The sequence below is a fragment of the Schistocerca nitens genome, chromosome 8 (assembly GCF_023898315.1).
Source record: "Schistocerca nitens isolate TAMUIC-IGC-003100 chromosome 8, iqSchNite1.1, whole genome shotgun sequence".
Lineage (NCBI taxonomy): Eukaryota > Metazoa > Arthropoda > Insecta > Orthoptera > Acrididae > Schistocerca > Schistocerca nitens.
Window position 1 is genome coordinate 610,455,213 of NC_064621.1, and position 19,963 is coordinate 610,475,175.

A 19,963-nucleotide genomic window follows, 5' to 3' on the forward strand; every position below is an offset into this window, starting at 1 on the left:
GGTGCAAAAAACAGCGGTAGTGAAAATTAATGAACAAAATGCTTATGCTGTTTAAAGTAATCCTAAAATTATGCTCATCACATCTTCTGCTGTGTTTACGATATAGAAGCTAGTAGCTAGCAATTTCACATTTAAAAATTCAAAAGAGCAGGTCTTTCTCGATTTTAGAAAGGCTTCTGCCAGAGTTTGCCACGGTAATACGTAACTCGACAAGTAACAATAACATCGACACTGTATTTCTTTGCAAAGCTACTAACCAGTTACTCAGTGGAAAACGGAGACATGTTCACCAGGGGGAACCCCCAGACAAAGTTAACGACGGGAGTGATACCGCAGGGACCAGTGCTGTCCCCCTTCCTGCTTAACGTTTACGTAAACCGCTTACCGGTATCGAGCACTTTACCTAATACAATTTGCCGACGGCGCTTCCGCTGTTTACACGTGGTCGCCTTCATTGCGTCAGCATTCACAGACATTTGCAACAGCCTGATCTTGGCATCACGTGAAGAAGTAAAAAAAAAAAAAATTTTTTTTTTGAAATCAAGGTAAGAAGATACAGTCTGTAAGGTGTCAGGCAAATCCAACACCTTCCATGAAAATCCTGACATGACAGCAAATCCGGCAGTATGTCACATAGCTCCAAATAAATCCTGACATTAAATTAATCAAAGTAATACGATGAACGAGTGAGCAAATGGAATACCACTGACTAACACAAGAACGCCTAAATGCATGTCATACCTTCCCACCGTGAAACAGACGCAGTTCCGAGGGGAGAAACGAGAACAGAAGCCGAGAGCAGAATCGTGTAGCCTAGGAGGCCCTACGATAAGGGACAGTCACCCATGTCGCCAGCTGACCGCCAGAACCACCGCCCAGCCCATGTTAAAAGATAGAGCCCTCCAGAAGAACAGTATAGATCTTACGATAACGCTAAAAGGACCACACCAGCTGCAAGTTTTAGCGTGAGACTTTTTCGCGTCTCTGTTACGTTGCAAACGTTAAAAACATTGCCCCACCACGAAAAGTATAACGTTTCTCATTGGATAGACAGAATTTTTGTAGGCAGAGACCCTGATTGGTCAGTTGAAAACACAGCCAGATAGCTTTTCTAAAACCAACTTCGGTAAATTGTAGTAAGGAGAAGTTAGGAGAGAGTTGCTTCTGAGATGGCGACGTGTGGAGCTGTGCCGCCCCCCGCCCCCTGACACTGCCTAAACACCGACAAGATAATGAACGCACACGATGCCGCATTTTTGAGCACATAGGGCTTCACTCAGAACTGCAGAAGTCTCATCTGTTACATCCCTTTTTTACGTAATACTAGTGTGGATCGTCAATTAAATCTCATGGTGTTCACATTTGCCACTTGAAGTAAAAATCTGAAACGCGATGATTTTTCTGTTATATAATTATTGAGAAGCCACATCGGCCACTGTAATTTACGACAAGTTAGATAAGTAATTAAAGATAATTGAGGGTCACTGTAGACCATTTTGATAGTTTTCTCTTTTTATGAAACTTAACTTAAACCTAGATTAGAGATGTGATATGGCATAGATCATCCTTCGATCCATTGTAGAACTTGGAAACCCATTCAGGGAATATTCGTTCACATTTTTGTTGAACGCAGTTGGTTTTTATCATCCTGTATTAAAATACGTATTTCCTTTTATCAATAGTGCAATTTATAAACAATGTTTTGTGAGTAGAATAAAATTTCCAATGGTAAACTTAACTGCTTTTTCGACGTTATTTTACCAGCTAACTGAAAATAGGAAAGCCTTGAATCCCTTCCACTAAATTTAGTTAGTATTAAGATTCTTTTACAGGGAGTGCAGTGAAGCTGACACTGAAATCATTAAGTATTTGATTATATCATCGCTAGTCTCACCGAACTCTTCTGAACTCTACATGTCATGTGTGGTCTGGCGTCTCCTTACCAGCAACAGGTGCCGGGTTCAAACTAGTCAATTCCCTAAAAAACACGCTCAGAGCGTCGTTGCGCAAAAGTGGTAGGGAGACACGACTTAGAACTAACAGACACCACGCAAAATGTTAGAAGTCGTATCGTCCACGATCTTTACATAATATGAAGGCCATAAAGAAACACTGGGAAGCACACTGCAACATCAACAACCGTATTTTGCAAACAAGTACCTAAGTACGAATAATTGTCTAAGTAATTAATATGTTGAATAGTTGTAAAAACCTTGGAATCCCTTTGGCACAGAAACGGTGCCTTTCGTGATACTCACATGATCGAACTTCGTTTTACATCGCCATGGATTTACCGTTCAAAATGAGTCAACAGTAAGAGGGTGTTCAAACTGTACTCAGCTGAAACCATTACCATGTAGCTGACTTCGCTGCAGATTCCCGCTCAAACAGCACAAATTTGACTGTGTATGTCACCTGCCATATATAACAGGCGGCTACCAGAAATTCCCATGCGGTGGCCTGCTTCAATTCTGATCACCTTAATAAACAAGTGTCATGAGTCCAATAGGCACACAGCTAACACCAAAAGCTGCACCAAAAACACTGGGTGCAACGTCGTCTGACGGCAGCGTAATCACTTTCTTAACAGGATTCATCAACTGAACTTACTTCCCTAACATATGTCGGTAACACTCTGCAAGTTAGGAAGATTCGTTTTACTTTTCAGTCGAAGTCGAAATAAAACTCTAGCTTCGTACCCCATGAATCACCGAGTGCTATGCTGTGGAAGGTGCATAATGTATCAGAATCATTTTCCCCTTGTAACAATGTTCGTAGTATTGAAGTGTACGAGACTTAAAAAGTGATATTGAATACAGATACACATGCATGATTCATTTTTCTAATTTATATTTAAACCGTGAAATTATCTTTTAGTTTTGCATCGATACCACGATTATTTCTCTGTGATATTTCTTTCATTTGTATTCATTATTCAGCTAATCAAGAAGTTAACCAAGTTAGTTAATAATAAGCAGGCGTCAGTTCATTTACATAATTTTCATAAAAGGACAACAGATTTGTAACTGCCGCATTTATTGCAATATAATATAGTAATTATTATTCAAATTCTTGTGGACGCATGTTAAAATAAGAATGATCCTAAATGGAAACAAGCAAAAAATAAGAGGGAGAGATTTTGGAATCTGGTCATAACAAAGTAATATTGGTACAGAAGTATGACAGAAATTATGTTGTTTAAAATGTCAAGTGACGCACAGTAACAATCATGTTGTGAACTGACGCATTTCGTACTACATTGTAATGGTGAAGATTGGAATCTAGTTTTGTAAACTGGAGTCGAACATTATGAAAATTCCAATTTTATCTATTTTACCAGGAGCGAATAAATCGGTAGATATAAACAAGTATTGTCAGGTTAATATTTTTTACGATTAAGAACCTTGGAACTGTTTATTCAGCACTGAAGGTAAGTATTAATGTTACTATTGTTGTAACATTGTCCGCTTCATCGTTAGCATGTGGTGTTGTGTTCTGGGTTGTTAGTCAACAAAATACTGTAACATGATAAATAATAAGTTATATTTTTTGAAAGTAAGTAATGCTTATTACGAAACAGATATTAACGACACTCAATTATGGTCCTTAGAGGAAAGCCCTCAGCAAAACACAACGCTTTCTCATTGTATAGTTTTGCCGGATTTTTTAAGCATTTGAGTGTCGCTGAATAAAAAACTTGTGATGAATGCCGCAGTTCTTTAGGTCTTCTCTTTCATTAATCAAGTTCCTAACGATCACATATCGACAGATAACAGTCAAGAATTAGGTGATTTACAGTTCTCTGTGATTCTTCCGTTAAACCTTAATCTGCCATTTACCTTCTTCGCGCCTGTGTTTCTCTGATCGTTTCTCCTTTAATCACGCCGGAAAGATACGCCCAGATATTTTACTAATTTCAATGACTGTTGGCTGATTATACAACCGAACGATATTTAGTCTTTTTGTCTGTTTATGCGCATCACGTTACATCTACTGCAGAACCTCGTTTATCCGGAATGGGTGGACCTATTTCGTCTCCATTATAGAAAGTATGACTAATCGGGAAATTCAGGAAAAATTAGAATGGCATGGGCTGAACACTATGAACACACACGATACATTTGTATTTTCCCATAAATAAACGTCATACACATTACTTCAACAATCATTTTGACTAGACATTGAAAGTAAGCAAAGTTTTATGCACTGAAATAATAGTTTCTTTTGAGAAAGATTCATGTTTCGTTTATGTGCAGCACGATTATGGTGACATTAGTTCAGCCGAAGTCGTTTCCACCTAACAGTCCAAATAAACCACTATTTTGTCCAGCTGTGTTATTGTCTTTGTCATTATGTCTTCAGATTGAACGCCAATTTCGGAACTAATCCACCATGAATATCCTCATTGTCTGCGAACGAACAACCTGCGATAATTTCGTCATCAGAAACCATTACCGGTTTCCGGTTACACTACCAACCTGACACCGTTCAAGTTCCAACATCAAATTCAGCAGCTGTGTTTGTCGATAAATCTCCTTGATCCGCTCTATCTAGTCCATCTTACTTTTCGTCTCTGGACGGTACTACCTTCTTTCTCTTTCATGTCGTTTTATACATACTGTACTGTATAACTAGTCGACTTGTTTTAACTGACAGAGTTTCAGGACCCATGTATGGCGGTTGGCTGACTTTAATTTTAATGACTATGGGCATCGATTGTTGCCCTTGTTGCGTACGGAGTAACAAAGAACTCACAGTTGCTGTAATAAGAGGAAAAAAAAAAGAAAAAAAACGATCTGAACTGAGATCTTTACTAGTGAGGGCCGGATAAACGAGATTCCAGTCCATTCGTTGTTAGGTCCAGCCACTAATCTACTTACCAAGCACTGTTCACTTGGAAGAAAGGAAGCTGGTTTAACTCTTTCGTGAGCCGTGGGAAACATGTTTCCCACTACAATGAACTCGCTCCTAGTCCCGAGGGATTCACAGATCCCACCTCTGTACGGTGCTACCACCTAGTGAACAGTATAGGGTACTACTTTCAATCGAAAGTTCCCGCCGTTTTTGCTGTACCTTCGCGCAGAGGCATTGTATAGCTGAGTTTTGCTCTGTAGAGGAGCCTTTCAGTGCTGTTTGCGTGACATTTTGTGATTTTTTCCTCAAAGCTAAATACTTTTGATGTACCAAAATTTATGAAGGAAAACGTAAAATTGGAACCAGGAGAATTCCAGTTTGAAATAAAAGGAGCCATTTCTGCAGTAAAATGGATGGAGTAACCGTCCAGTCACTTTCCTGTCCTCAATTCATGACCCATAAGAAACAGCCACAGTGAAAAGGAAAAACAAGGATGGCACTAGTACAGAGATTTATTGTCCTGAAGTTGTGGCAGAATACAACAAAATAATGGGTGGTGTCGATAAGTTTGATCAATGACGAGAAAGGTATGCTCTTGGCAGACGTTCTGTAAAATGGTGAAACAGAATATTTTATTTCCTGGTGGACGTTGCTGCAGTGAACAATTTTATCCCGTGGAAAATAAGTAAAAGAGAAAGTGGACAACATGATCAGCTCACATACAGGATCCATCTAGCCAGACAAATGATCGCTGGCTTCTCATCCCAAAAAAGGCGTGGACAAAAACCTGTCTTTCTGGCAAAAAGGGGTAAAGTACCTGAAGATTTTCGTCATGGTTGGTTGGTTCGTTTGGGGAAGGAGACCAGACAGCGTGGTCATCGGTCTCATCGGATTAGGGAGGGATGGGGAAGGAAGTCGGCCGTGCCCTTTCAGAGGAACCATCCCGGCATTTGCCTGGAGTGATTTAGGGAAATCACTTTTCGTCATGTGGCTGTAGGGGAGCATCAACCCATTTTAGGAGAAACCTACTGGACGTGCCGTCATTGCAGTACCAAAGCTGCGGAAAAGAGCACTCGCTGTGTTTGTACATATTGTCAAATACCACTTTGCATACACCCATGTTTCAGAAAATTTCATAACAAGTAACTGTGAACAATCATTGTAACAAGAGAAGTAAATTTATCAAATAAATATGACATATATTGAAATAGTTATTTTTGTCATTTAAGTCCAAGGACGGGCAGTGGGAAGAATACTTCCCACCTTGTTGCGTGATCTCACTTTCACAGTTGGAGCAAATATGATATTCTGTATGATAAATATACCTATCTGTTAACTACTATCTGATCTCCATTCATTAAAAAAAATTGCTCAATAATTTTGCCCACGAAAGGGTTAACGTTTACACAGCAGTCCGCAAGCTAATCTTGTAAATTTTTTAGAAACGAAAGATATCCACGAGGACTGAAAAACTTCACTGCTGCACCTGTTTCACAAAAAAGGCGAGAAAAAGATAATACAGTCCACTTTTCCCACTCTTCTTTCTTAGCAAAAGTAGTCCGCCGAAAGTGCAACTACGTCCTGATACACAAATTTACAGACGTCCGTATGCAAATGTGTAATTTGAACTCATGAAAAGAGGCGGACAATTCATGGGCCCTTGCAGAGTCGGCGCATCCAGCGGATGTCTGTGTATCATAAACACTGCGGATCGAGGGCTTACCGCTGGATTAGGCACGCGAGCGACCGCGTGCACCCGTGTAACGCGATACGGTAGTACACGATGCATTACGATACACCACAGCCCGTGGCGGCGGCTCGGTTGTACAACGTCCAGCCTGCCGCTGACTTCCGAGACGCTCGTATTGATTTCGCGCGGTCAATTTTTCAACCGCACGGCCTCCTCTCTGCCTCTTGTAAAAAGCGCTTCGGAAGTGGTGTTATGCAACGGCGACTTGACGGAGGGAAACCCGGAGACGTAAATTGCAGCTTGACTCGGTAGGGCTTCCAGGCGCTTGCACTTTTCAGTCCAACAATCAGTCGTAATCTGACGGTATTTTTAGTCCTCGCTCTTCCGTGTTGTGGAGAAATGGCGACTCGTAGCCACGTGTGGGAGGTTGTAGCTTTCTGCCAAGAGCAGGGTGCTTCCTGGGTCAAACAGGGGACGCGGAGTCACGTAACAGGATAGAAGCTGCAATTATTAGGATTACTTCCTGACACCGCAGTAACTTTGATGCTACTGCCGAGAATCGTCTAGCTGAATATGGAGCAATATACAGGGTGACAATAATTAAACTATATGAAAGAAACTTAAATTAGTTACAAACTAAAGAGCGAACTTTATTCAACATGTAAACGTCACTACAGATATTCGGATTTAGGTTATGATACTAAACACCTTTTTCCAAAGATGTTTCACAGAGGAAGACCGCACTGCAGTTCCTTCTCTAAATCCTCGCACAAACGAAAAAATGGCTGACATCGAAATAAGTGTCCAAGGCATAGAAAAGCAACTGGAATTACTGAACAGAGGAAAGTCCACTGGACCTGACGGGATACCAGTTCGATTCTACACAGAGTATCCGAAAGAACTTGCCCCCTTCTAACAGCCGTGTACCGCAAGTCTCTAGAGGAACGGAACGTTCCAAATTATTGGAAAAGACCACAGGTAGTCCTAGTCTTTAAGAAGGGTCGTCGAGCAGATGCGCAAAACTATAGACCGAAATCTCTGACGTCGATCTGTTGTAGAATTTTAGAACATGTTTTTTCCTCGCGTATCATGTCGTTTCTGGAAACCCAGAATCTACTCTGTAGGAATCAACACGGAATCCGAGAACAGCGAACGTGTGAGACCCAACTCGCTTTATTTGTTCATGAGACCCAGAAAATATTAGATACAAGCTCCCAGGTAGATGCTATTTTCCTTGACTTCCGGAAGGCGTTCGACACAGTTCCGCACTGTCGCCTGATAAACAAAGTAAGAGCCTACGGAATATAAGGCCAACTGTGTGGCTGGATTGAAGAGTTTTTAGCAATGGAGAGACGTCTACAGACGTTAAAGTAACCTCTAGCGTGCCGCAGGGACGTGTTATGGGACCATTGCTTTTCACAATATATGTAAATGACCTAGTAGTGTCGGAAGTTCCATGCGGCTTTTCGCGGATGATGCTGTAGTATACAGAGAAGTTGCAGCATTAGATAATTGCGGTGAAATGCAGGAAGATCTGCAGCAGATAGGCACTTGGTGCAGGGAGTGGCAACTTTCCCTTAACATAGACAAATGTAATGTATTGCAAATACATAGAAAGAAGGATCCTTTATTGTATGATTATATGATAGCGGAACAAACACTGGTAGCAGTTACTTCTGTAAAATATCTGGGAGTATGCGTGCGGAACGATTTGAAGTGGAATGATCATATAAAATTAATTGTTGGTAAGGCGGGTACCAGGTTGAGATTCACTGGGAGAGTCCTTAGAAAATGTAGTCCATCAACAAAGGAGGTGGCTTACAAAACACTCGTTCGACCTATACTTGAGTATTGCTAATTAATGTGGGATCCGTACCAGATCGGGTTGACGGAGGAGACAGAGAAGATCCAAAGAAGAGCGGCGCGTTTCGTCACAGGGTTATTTGGTAAGCGTGATAGCGTTGCGGAGATGTTTAGCAAACTCAAGTGGCAGACTCTGCAAGAGAGGCGCTCTGCATCGCGGTGTAGCTTGCTCGCCAGGTTTCGAGAGGGTGCGTTTCTGGATGAGGTATCGAATATATTGGTTCCCCCTAATTATACCTCCCGAGGTGATCACGAGTGTAAAATTAAAGAGATTCGAGCGCGAACATAGGCTTTCCGGCAGTCGTTCTTCCCGCGAACCATACGCGACTGGAACAGGAAAGGGAGGTAATGACAGTGGCACGTAAAGTGCCCTCCACCACACAACGTTGGGTGGCTTGCGGAGTATAAATGTAGATGTAGATGTAGATATGATCGATATGCTTGCCATCATTGGTGACGTTGTCCGCCCCTGGTAGGTGAGTAGTGAGCGCGGAAGAATGTCATACCTGCCAGCCTGGGTTCGATTCCTGGCTGCGTCGGAGATTTTCTCTGCTCAGGGACTGGGTGTTGTGTTGTCCGTATCATCATCATTTCATCCCCATCGACAAGCAAGTCGCCGAAGTGGCGTCAAATCGAAAGACATGCACCCGGCGAACGGTCTACCCGACGGGTGGCCCCAGCCACGCGGCAATTCGATTTCCATTGGTGACGTTGTGACGCAGACGAATAGCGAAATTCTGCGTGACCTGCTGACTTGCTGTTTACAGCTCTGCAATGGCTTTGGGGCTATTGCTGTAGGTCATGCCTTTAATATAGCCCAACAAAAAGGAGTCGCGTATGTTCAGACCTAGAGAATATGGTAGCCAATAGAGGTTCATGCCGGTGGCCTATGGGTATCCCAGAACCAGAATATGGTCCCCAAAGTGCTCCTCCAGGACGTCAAACACTCTCCTGCTTCGATGGGAACGAGCTCCGTCTTGCATAAACCACATCTTGTCGAAATTAGGGTCACTGGATAATGGCGCTGAAATCATCTTCCAAAAACCTTCACGTACCATTCGGTACTCACCGTGCCGTCAAGGAATATCGCATCGATTATTCCGTGACTGCACACTGGACTCCGCACAGTCACCTGTTGAGGATGAAGAGAATTCTCGATCGCAAAATGCGGATTCTCAGTCCCCCGAATGCGCCAATTTTGCTTATTGACGGACCCATCCAAACGAGAGTGGGCTGAACCAAACCATACAACGCGTACTAATTTCCATCATGCCCCGCGGCCAACCGTGCAGCTTGAACGTGCTAACGCAAAGCGTTCAGAAGTAATTCCAAGATGCTACCCCAGGTGGGTGTAAAATGAATGTGCGGAACGGAAAATAATAAACGCTTAAATGAAGATTTGGCCCTGTCATACTACCCCCTGAAGCAGATCTTAGGATCTCTTCATGGACTTTAACATACAGGGTGTTTCAAAAATGACCGGTATATTTGAAACGGCAATAAAAACTAAACGAGCAGCGATAGAAATACACCGTTTGTTGCAATATGCTTGGGACAACAGTACATTTTCAGGCAGACAAACTTTCGAAAGTACAGTAGTTACAATTTTCAACAACAGATGGCGCTGCGGTCTGGGAAACTCTATAGTACGATATTTTCCACATATCCACCATGCGTAGCAATAATATGGCGTAGTCTCTGAATGAAATTACCCGAAACCTTTGACAACGTGTCTGGCGGAATGGCTTCACATGCAGATGAGATGTACTGCTTCAGCTGTTCAATTGTTTCTGGATTCTGGCGGTACACCTGGTCTTTCAAGTGTCCCCACAGAAAGAAGTCACAGGGGTTCATGTCTGGCGAATAGGGAGGCCAATCCACGCCGCCTCCTATATGTTTCGGATAGCCCAAAGCAATCACACGATCATCGAAATATTCATTCAGGAAATTAAAGACGTCGGCCGTGCGATGTGGCCGGGCACCATCTTGCATAAACCACGAGGTGATCGCAGTGTCGTCTAAGGCAGTTTGTACCGCCACAAATTCACGAAGAATGTCCAGATAGCGTGATGCAGTAATCGTTTCGGATCTGAAAAATGGGCCAATGATTCCTTTGGAAGAAATGGCGGCACAGACCAGTACTTTTTGAGGATGCAGGGACGATGGGACTGCAACATGGGGCTTTTCGGTTCCCCATATGCGCCAGTTCTGTTTATTGACGAAGCCGTCCAGGTAAAAATAAGCTTCGTCAGTAAACCAAATGCTGCCCACATGCATATCGCCATCATCAATCCTGTGCACTATATCGTTAGCGAATGTCCCTCGTGCAGCAATGGTAGCGGCGCTGAGGGGTTGCCGCGTTTGAATTTTGTATGGATAGAGGTGTAAACTCTGGCGCATGAGACGATACGTGGACGTTGGCGTCATTTGGACCGCAGCTGCAACACGGCGAACGGAAACCCGAGGCCGCTGTTGGATCACCTGCTGCACTAGCTGCGCGTTGCCCTCTGTGGTTGCCGTACGCAGTCGCCCTACCTTTCCAGCACGTTCATCCGTCACGTTCCCAGTCCGTTGAAATTTTTCAAACAGATCCTTTATTGTATCGCTCTTCGGTCCTTTGGTTACATTAAACCTCCGTTGAAAACTTCGTCTTGTTGCAACAACACTGTGTTCTAGGCGGTGGAATTCCAACACCAGAAAAATCCTCTGTTCTAAGGAATAAACCATGTTGTCTACAGCACACTTGCACGTTGTGAACAGCACACGCTTACAGCAGAAAGACGACGTACAGAATGGCGCACCCTCAGACTGCGTTGTCTTCTATATCTTTCACATCACTTGCAGCGCCATCTGTTGTTGAAAATTGTAACTACTGTAATTTCGAAAGTTTGTCCGCCTGAAAATGTACTGTTGTCCCAAGCATATTGCAACAAACGGTGTATTTCTATCGCTGCTCGTTTAGTTTTCATTGCTGTTTCAAATATACCGGTCATTTTTAAACACCCTGTATAAATTAAAACCTAAACATCAATAAATCATTAAGGCAACTAATACGACTTAATGATCAACGTTGTTCCTTCTTATATATTTATTGTAGATAAAAAACCTTTATATTACAAAGTTTACATTTCCTAAGTAATTACTAATCAACTGCCCAACTTTGCCCCTTACTATGACTGCGCGGTCTAATATCAATAACGTAAAACACTACTTTCAAAGATCATCTACGGAGGTGTGAAACCTCAGTGGAAATAAACTACCGTGATCACAGCTGTTTGGCTTTTATACCCCTAACAAGCCGAAGCAATTTGCTATATCACCGTATGTACTGCGTCTGGTGCGTCGAAGTGATGGTTCGCGAACTCGTCTGCGACGATGGAAGAACTCCAGCCACAAATAAACTCTTTCAAACACTAGGACGGCAGAAGGCGGTCCTCTGACTAATATACTGTCTTCTCCTCTCTGTGTGCTACAGAAGAGAAACGCGAACTCCCAGCCACAAGGACAGAATTCAGATAACGGTCTCAACGTAAGTATAGGCAGAGGAAGTGCTCTCAATTACTGAAAGCTGCGTACTCAACGACGACCTCCAACCCGGAGGTGAAGTCCAGAACCGTATACTTTCACAACAGTACAGTGCCTAACAGTTCTATCGATAAACTCTCCTGAGAGTAAAGAGAGCAAGTCCGTCTGTACCAACAAAGTTGAGATCGAGCGACCGTCACACATGGGAGCTCACAACAGAAGCCTCGTCTCTCCGCCACTGCCTTCCCAGCAGGTCTCGGCTCTCCACGATCGTAATTCCGAAAACGAATCATATTCCCGAAACCACGGAATATTCTCCCTCTCTACAGATGCTTTCGAACGCCGACCAACCATATTTTAGGCTTTTGTCGTCCAGCACGAGAAGTTTGCCAGGAAAAACCTGTACTCGTACAATGGTACGCTTCTGAGTAAAAAACCTTGGAAATAGCGCAGCCTGCGTGGTTTTCGAGGTGCCGCTTCTTCGTTCCTCTCACCTGCATCCAAGATTTGCAGCGTTCGGAAGTATTATCCGGTTTTCCTTCCGGCCCTACTACAATAGCTGCCGGCCGCCCCTGTATTGTGCTCCAGAGCTCAGGTGCCCCGACGTCCGTCTGGCTACTTCCTGTGTTTAAGCTGGACCAAGACCTGTGCAGGCCTTCCACCCAGAGCTTGAGTTCTGCCTGCCGTTTCATTTCCACTGTCGTTCCAACCTGTACTAGTATAGGCAATCATTCATTACGCCGTTCTGATAATAAAGGCACTCCGTCACCTTTCATGCAATAAGCATTGACAATTATTAACGAGGCGTACGTGACAATGTCAGGCTCCTTTATACACTCCTGGAAATTGAAATAAGAACACCGTGAATTCATTGTCCCAGGAAGGGGAAACTTTATTGACACATTCCTGGGGTCAGATACATCACATGATCACACTGACAGAACCGCAGGCACATAGACACAGGCAACAGAGCATGCACAATGTCGGCACTAGTACAGTGTATATCCACCTTTCGCAGCAATGCAGGCTGCTGTTCTCCCATGGAGACGATCGTAGAGATGCTGGATGCCATGCCATTTCCACCTGGCGCCTCAGTTGGACCAGCGTTCGTGCTGGACGTGCAGACCGCGTGAGACGACGCTTCATCCAGTCCCAAACATGCTCAATGGGGGACAGATCCGGAGATCTTGCTGGCCAGGGTAGTTGACTTACACCTTCTAGAGCACGTTGGGTGGCACGGGATACATGCGGACGTGCATTGTCCTGTTGGAACAGCAAGTTCCCTTGCCGGTCTAGGAATGGTAGAACGATGGGTTCGATGACGGTTTGGATGTACCGTGCACTATTCAGTGTCCCCTCGACGATCACCAGTGGTGTACGGCCAGTGTAGGAGATCGCTCCCCACACCATGATGCCGGGTGTTGGCCCTGTGTGCCTCGGTCGTATGCAGTCCTGATTGTGGCGCTCACCTGCACGGCGCCAAACACGCATACGACCATCATTGGCACCAAGGCAGAAGCGACTCTCATCGCTGAAGACGACACGTCTCCATTCGTCCCTCCATTCACGCCTGTCGCGACACCACTGGAGGCGGGCTGCACGATGTTGGGGCGTGAGCGGAAGACGGCCTAAAGGTGTGCGGGACCGTAGCCCAGCTTCATGGAGACGGTTGCGAATGGTCCTCGCCGATACCCCAGGAGCAACAGTGTCCCTAATTTGCTGGGAAGTGGCGGTGCGGTCCCCTACGGCACTGCGTAGGATCCTACGGTCTTGGCGTGCATCCGTGCGTCGCTGCGGTCCGGTCCCAGGTCGACGGGCACGTGCACCTTCCGCCGACCACTGGCGACAACATCGATGTACTGTGGAGACCTCACGCCCCACGTGTTGAGCAATTCGGCGGTACGTCCACCCGGCCTCCCGCATGCCCACTATACGCCCTCGCTCAAAGTCCGTCAACTGCACATACGGTTCACGTCCACGCTGTCGCGGCATGCTACCAGTGTTAAAGACTGCGATGGAGCTCCATATGCCACGGCAAACTGGCTGACACTGACGGCGGCGGTGCACAAATGCTGCGCAGCTAGCGCCATTCGACGGCCAACACCGCGGTTCCTGGTGTGTCCGCTGTGCCGTGCGTGTGATCATTGCTTGTACAGCCCTCTCGCAGTGTCCGGAGCAAGTATGGTGGGTCTGACACACCGGTGTCAATGTGTTCTTTTTTCCATTTCCAGGAGTGTATATTCATATATACGATGTACAACTTATCACATGATACCTAATTGTGTTTGTAGATCACGGCAAGTATATGGATGGGTGCTTGTAAGGTGCGAAATTGTAGCCACCTTACATAGTTCAAAAATTGTCACCCTCTATGACGGTGAGTTGATTCATGCGGAACACCGCATATCGTTTTAAATTTCACGCCTACACGTATCTAGAAGGTGGCGGCACGGAATGTAGCCGATACACAGTATCCCATCGCCGACCAGTGGTCACACCAACACAGCAGGTGTGCCCCGAGTGTGTACCCGACTAGAACAACGCGAATTTTTTGAGCCAAGTGGTTCTCTCCTGACCACTTCCGTAAAGAAATCCATCCGGTATACGCTGGAACTGTTACTTCATGGAAATTTGTGTTCAAACTGGATGAAGGAATCCAGCAAAGGATAAGAAAAAGTCACAAACGAAGAGCGTCGTGGCCGCTCTGGTTATTCAGAACTTCCGCGTCTACGGGTATTCCGCTACCTGCAGGACACATCGGTCTTGTGCCTTGCAGCAGTTTAAGAAACCAATTAAAAAAAATGGTTCAAATGGCTCTGAGCACTATGGGACTTAACATCTATGGTCATCAGTCCCCTAGAACTTAGAACTACTTAAACCTAACTAACCTAAGGACATCACCCAACACCCAGTCATCACGACACAGAGAAAATCCCTGACCCCGCCGGGAATCGAACCCGGGAGCGGGAAGCGAGAATGCTACCGCACAACCACGAGCTGCGGATGAGCCAGTTAAACTACACTACTAAAATTGCTACACCAAGAAGAAATGCAGATGATAAACGGGTATTCATTGGACAAATATATTATACTAGAACTGACATGTGATTACATTTTCACGCAATTTGGGTGCATAGATCCTGAGAAATCAGTACCCACAACAACCACCTCTGGCCGTAATAAAAGGCCTTGATACGCCTGGGCATTGAGTCAACAGAGCTTTGATGGCGTTTTCAGGTACAGCTGCCCAAGCAGCTTCAACACGATATCACAGTTCATCAAGATACTATAGCTCATCGAGAGTAGTGACGCGTTTTGCGACGAGCCAGTTGCTCGGCCACCATTGACCAGACGTTTTCAATTGGTGAGAGATCTGGAGAATGTGCTGGCCAGGGCAGCAGTCGAACATTTTCTGTATCCAGAAAGGCCCGTACAGGACCTGCAACATGTGGTCGTGCATTATCCTGCTGAAATGTAGGGTTTCGTAGGTATCGAATGAAGGGTAGAGCTACGGGTCGTAACACATCTGAAATGTAACGTCCACTGTTCAAAGTGCCGTCAGTGCGAACAAGAGGTGACCGAGACGTGTAACTGATGGCACCCCATACCATCACGCCGGGTGATACGCCAGAATGGCGATGACGAATACACGCTTCCAATGTGCGTTCACCGCGATGTCGCCAAACACGGATGCGATCATCATGATGCTGTAACAGAACCTGGATTCATCCGAAACAATGACGTTTTGCCATTCGTGCTCCCAGGTTCGTCGTTGAGTACACGATCGCAGACGCTCTTGTCTGCAAACGTCCCCATCTGTTGACTCAGGGATCGAGACGTGGCTGCACTATCCGTTTCAGCCATGCGGATAAGATGTCTGTCATCTCGACTGCTAATGATACGAGGCCGTTGGGATCCAGCATGGCGTTCCGTATTACCCTCCTGAACCCACCGGTTTCATATTCTGCTAAGACTCATTGCATCTCGACCAACGCGAGCAGCAATGTCGCGATACGATAAACAGCAATCGCGATAGGCTACAATCCGACCTTTATCAAAGTGGGAAACGTGATGGTACGCATTTCTCCTCCGTGTGTATGAGAAATCTGTTGGAAACTTTCCTCATGTCAGCACGTTGTAGGTGTCGCCACCGGCGCCAACCTTGTGTGAATGCTCTGAAAAGCTAATCATTTGCATATCATAGCATCTTCTTCCTGTCGGTTAAATTTCGCGTCTGTAGCTCGTCATCTTCGTGGTGTAGCAATTTTAATTGCCAGTAGTGTAGTTATGTCCCGAGAGCTGGCTGGTTAGGTGCGAACGCTGCCACAAGAATTCTACGCTGCAGGCTTTTAACGCCTTGGCGAGCGATGGGATAAGTATTTTGTTTAAGGGGGGGGGGGGGATGTGTATGCTGAAAAGGAAAATAAATTTCAGTCTGGTACACACACCACTGATGTCTCTATCCCAGTTTGCAACCTGTTTACTAATTCACCCTTGTACACTGCCTATACTGAACTCCGCCTCATGGCGTTCGGGCAAATAATGCCGTAAGAAAACTATGGAAGCAGAGCAGAGACGCACGGGGAGTCATTCTAGCCACGACGCGGGCCCAAAACTGGGAAATGCGTTGACGTAGGCGACTTTAACAAGCGTCAAACTGACATAGCCGCGCGCCTAAGAACGTGCCTCCTGTAAACAGCGGTGCTCGCCAGCTTCTGGCGTGAGTGTCTGGGGAAGGCGGTTGGGGGACGGCCAGATCACGAACAGGCAGGCAACAAGACGGTGGACGTCACGTCCCAGTCATACCGCAGAACGCAGAGGTCGCTGGCTTGCACGCTCTGTAAAGCAGGATAGGCGGCGGTCTGTGGCAGGTCCGACGACATAGTACAACGCTGTTGCAGGTGGAAATGTTTCAGAACACAGCGTTTGGTCATGGGGCTCCGTAGAAGCCGACCCCCTACGTGATCTCAAGCTCACGCAACAATTTCGTCAATTACGAAAGCAGTGGGCACGGAATCAGCGAGAGTGTGCCGTGGACCAACAAAAATGTGTCGCCTGGCCGGATAAATCTCGTCTGTTGTTACACCAGGTCAATAGCCCTGTCCAAATACGCCGTCATTCAGGTGAGTTGCTGCTCGAAGGAGGCAGGCACGCGATGGAGTGTGTAACGGAACCTACTAAAGGCTTTACTTAACCGAAGTATGCGATACCATCAAAATTCAACCAGCTTAACGAGTATTTATGATTATAGAAAAGTTATTGTGTATGTTAACAATGATTGCATAACATGTCTCCACAAACAGTCAACCCATTAAATTATGCTGAATAACTGACCCACACAAAAGTTAATATCACTTGATCACTGATACACCAAATGTCATCATGTAAAAACACTAAGTTCATCTTAAATAATTAATATGAAGTACGAAAAATAGTGGCCAAATTATGTGTTTTTGATCTCCTTAAATAAAAATCACCCAGTGAAACCTATTTGTTCACTAGGACCGTTTTCACTCAGTATTCACCTAAACACTCCTATTTTAGACGAAAACCAATGTAATTCTTAATAATTCATGTTATTTACTTATTTATGCAAATTAGAGAAGTCAATTGACAAACTTCTAAAAAACGGCCTTTTTGTAACAAAGAATTATTCTGTCAAGTCAACAAATCTGTCGGTCATTTTAATAACCTGTTAAATTATGTCACTCGATACAAATTAATAACTTTTCTGCACAAATTACGATAACAGATGTACATGTGACTTATAAACTATATCTCTTGACAAGGTTATAAATACAAGCAGCAAGAAGGGTCGGAGCGGAGTTCGAATGTCACTTTGGTAAAGTATATGTGTGTTATTGTTCGAGGTGGATAAACATGGCAAAGAACATGTAAAAGAAGTGCTACTTTGTGTTGTGTCATTGTCTTTGGTGGACAGTGGAATTAAGATGGCCACCAGAGTAATAAATATTTGAAGTTTAAATATTTGTTGGTTTCGCTCATTATTTATCATCAAAAGCACATCAAAAACACGGGACCTCATCTTTTTACCCCTAGACAACCAGATTTAGAGCCAGCATTAGCATCGAGACACAGCAGCGATCCAGCAAGCAGCAGCGATTACCACAATGCATTTTAATGGCGCCAACCTAACATCAAGTGCTAACAAGCTCCGTAAATGGGAGTGAAATAGTGCGATTATAGCAATATCTACGACTAGGCAACCACTATAAGTGGGGAGGAAGGGTGGGGGGGGGGGGGGGGCGCAGTGCAATATCGTGTTACGGGAAACATTCACCTGGGCTCTTGTGGGACCTGCAGTGATGATCCAAGATACGACGACAGCTGTGGACTACGTTAATACTGTTGCGGACCACCTGCATCCCTTCGCGCTTGATGTCTTGCCCGTCGCTGACGGCATCTTCCAGCAGGATAACTCTCCGTGTCACAATGCCGGAATCGTACAACACTGGTCAGAGGAGCACGACAGTGGACTCACATCGATGTCTTGGCCACGAGATCAGCCTGGTCTCAACCCGCTGCAGCACATCTAGAACCCCTTCGGGGGCCACGTCGGCGCCCACAAACCATCGCCTCGTAATTTACGGGAATTGCGAGACCTGCGCTACAGACAACTGGTGCCACGCACCTCCGTAATCCTATCGAGGACTTTTCTGATCCGATGATCGCCTTCTAAATGTGAACGAATGCACTGAGAAGCTGCTGACCGTAATGTTTTGGCTCAGTAGTGTATTTGATTGTTGTTCCTACCTGATATCTCTCTGTGTCCAGGAGTATATGTCTGTCGTATACTACTGAGTTGTGGAACGGACAATATTTGGCATTGTCTTGGTTTTAAAATGACTGTGAGACTCGGCACTAACAATCGCCCAAAACATTTCTGTAATGACGATGGACTGTTATCCTGTAGTAAATTCTGTGTTCGGTTACTTTCCCTAAATCACCTTCAAGAAAATGTCAGTATATTTCCCTCAGTCATGGTTCAAATGGCTCTGAGCACTATGGGACTTAACAGTTGAGGTCATCAGTCCCTAGAACATAGAACTACGTAAACCTAACTAACCTATGGACATCACACACATCCATGCCCGAAGCAGGATTCGAACCTGCGACCGTAGCGGTCTCGCGGTTCCAGACTGAAGCGCCTAGAACCGCTCGGCCATCCCGGCCTGTTCCAACAAGACTTTAATGCAATCTCTAACGACCCCACCGTCAACAGGAAGGTGGATTCTACCCTTCCTTCTTCTTCGACGTGACGACTCACATGTGTATGTGTACAGTGAATGGCTGGTCCCCATCTACGCAGTGTATTTCGTGATACCCCTAGTCAATAGTGCCTTCTCTTGTCAAAATTGTGACAGTGACACGAATGGGAGACTTCATAGTAAATTGCTTCCACTGCTTGTCCAGTAACGTATTTACTCCGCGAAAGTATAGTTCGAAGCACAGCTCCGACGTATAACGCTACACGCCTCTATTAGAAGCTGAATACCGCCACATTGGTTCCTTCCCATTCACAGATAATGCCTTTACTATTCGTTATTGTAGCTCTTCTTATTTAGGGTCTGACATGAGCAGGATTTTTTCTATCAATTTAAACTCAGTTTTATAAATAATGCACTCTAGCATTTATGTACAGTAAATATTATACCACACCAGAATATATGTATAAACTTCACTCATCCTGCAAATAAACATCGCCATTCCGTTTCACATTCAATCCCATTCGTTCCGAGAACATAACTTTACTGTACTGCGAAATGCGGATGAGCGGTTAATTGCAGTTTATCGATTAGTCTGAATTATTATGGTATTCGATACGGATATATCTATATTTCATTCGCATCAATTATTTTCCCGTAATCGGTTATCCTTACGATTAATTATTTCAGTTTTTCCTTTTCCGTTCACAGCGAACGGTCGTGACTCTCTTCCCAATTCACTATTCTAACTCATCTTACGTAGAATCGATAATGAGCAGGATTCTTTTCAATTTACAGTCAGTTT